At 32.0% G+C, this 2,500-nt stretch overlaps 1 protein-coding gene across 5 annotated transcripts in view; it reads right to left on the bottom strand.

Moving 5' to 3' along the window:
* The window catches only part of LOC125031156 (protein ABHD18-like), a 20,892-nt gene that overhangs the window by 12,889 nt on the left and 5,503 nt on the right, over positions 1-2,500 (bottom strand). The window lies entirely within an intron of this gene.

Raw genomic sequence — 2,500 nt, 5'->3', positions numbered from 1 at the left:
TATATATATATATATGTATATGTATATGTATATATATATATATATATATATATATATATATATATATATATATATAGATATATATATATATATAGATATATATATATATATATATATATATATATATATATATATATATATATAGAGGTATATATATATAAATATATATATGTATGTATAGATACATATATACATACATATGTATATATATATATATATATATATATATATATGTATATATATATGTATATATATACATATATATATACTCATAGAAATATATATATATGTGTATATATATATATATATATATATATATATATATAAATATATAAATGTGTGTGTGTATATATATATATATATATATATATATATATATATATATATATATATATATATACATATATATATATATATATATATATATATATATATATATACATATATATATATATATATTTATATAAACACACACAAAGGAATTTAGCCTAGTAAAACACTAAGAAAAATATAACAGAAGAAGTACACCCTCTTCAAATGATAAAAGCAAACGCCCAAGGAGGACCATATGCAGAGGAAGAAAATTTTCTGAAAGAAAGATGAAATTCCATCCCTGAGTGAAGCTCTATTTTCCACTCACTTAGGAAAAGCTGGAGGAGATTCGAGAGAGAATCTGCCCAGCTGATTTTGTTCACTGCAGAGCCACACTCTGATGGAAATTAATCCTTCGACCATGATAAAACAATAGGATCTTTCGTAAAAGTCAGATGCATCATCGGCTGTACTTTAGAAAATAATATTTAGATACAAAAAAAAACTTAATAAAACACAATGGGATTACATAATTTCACCCAGCAAATTTACTTTTAGAAAAACATTTAAAAAGAATGTGAAAGCAACATCAGGAGTGGCCAGACTGACGCCAACCAAAAAATGGCGAATGGAAATTATTTGGATTAGTCTGCAAAAAATTCACAACTTAAAAAATATTATTTCCCCTATCCTGCCATAATTGCCTGCCTCTGACCAGCTAAACCATACTGCCGTGAGAAGTCAAACTGTATTCATTACAAAATTAATCTTTGGCAATACTGGTACCTATGAGGCAAAACCCACTGTATATTTGGATTACAACAATATCCACTTATAAAGAATGTATAGGACAGAGGAATTTACACATCAACTTAGTCATTCTTTTTATTATAAGAGCCAAAATGTATCAGTAATGATTTATAGGATCTTACAGCATAAACCCCACATATCATCAACCCAGTGGCCCAGTGGAAATAATCAGATGCTGGCTGCTGGATAAGGATTGATTTCATAGTTATCACACAAGCCAAAAATCAGAAGTTTGGTGACTTGCAAATTTGTAGAGGACTCATTACAGTAGGAATGGAATTTTGGTTTTGATGCTTTTCAACTTTTCACAGCAGCTTCAATCATGCATAATAAAGAGAAAGGCAAATACTTGGCACTGTTCCACTTAACTTCTGGCATATATATATTTTCCTCTAGAATCACCAACATTACTTTTAATATTTACTAGTATCATAATAACAACAGAGAGGTAGGTAGGGTAGGGTAGGGTCGGGTAGGGTCGGGTCGGGTCGGGTCGGGTCGGGTCGGGTCGGGTTGGGTCGGGTCGGGTCGGGTCAGGAGGAAGAGATGGAGGTGTGAGTGTGAGTGTGAGTGTGTGTGTGTGTTTGTTTTTGATGGTTGGGTTTAACCCATTCACCCCAGATTTATGTTCTGTCCCCTGTAGTTGAATTTTGTTACATACAGATGGCTCTACATGTGCTCAGCTGGCAAGGAGTCTATCAGTAGGCCCTAGTTACTGATCCTGATTTTCCCCATTCCTTGAATTGTCGGGAAAATGTGTTTTTCCTATTAATACCATTGCTATCGATACTGCTATTATTGTTATTGATGTTATGATTATTAAATTGTCATTAAAATATTTTTGACAATAAAATAATACAAAAGACCCTGGGTTAGACTTAGGGTAGATTTTGGTTGGGTGTGGGGATGGGTACATGTCTATATGTGTAGCTGTTTCTGAAGAAATAGACAATAGGGTGTCAGTGTGCTTGTTTGTTCAAGTACAGTCTGTGTGTTCCCCTGATTTGTGTGTTTGTTCATATATGAACAAGAGCATGAGTTCCTATTTGAATAAGTCTCAATGTGCACTCGCTAAAAAAAGATCTTCTCTTTCTGACTTAATAAGGTGATATGACATCTTGGGGGGCATCACTGCCCCCCAAGACTCTGTTTGCCCCCTCAAGATCTGGCTTGCCCTCCATCCAAGGCCACAATTTTTTTTACTTTTTTTTACTGATTACATCTATATAGATCCAGTTAAGCTTAAAAACACCCTAAAATAGCTAATTTCTCTAAATGTTTGTTCACTTTGCTTGGCTACATTAAAAAAATTAAGGGTTTTGAAATTAATAACACTAATTGCTTGGGCAACAACGATATGACAATTGTGGACGTGATC

The sequence above is a fragment of the Penaeus chinensis genome, chromosome 12, assembly GCF_019202785.1.
Source record: "Penaeus chinensis breed Huanghai No. 1 chromosome 12, ASM1920278v2, whole genome shotgun sequence".
Lineage (NCBI taxonomy): Eukaryota > Metazoa > Arthropoda > Malacostraca > Decapoda > Penaeidae > Penaeus > Penaeus chinensis.
Note: the sequence above shows the minus strand (reverse complement) of the source record. Positions and strands in the feature narration are given on the sequence as shown.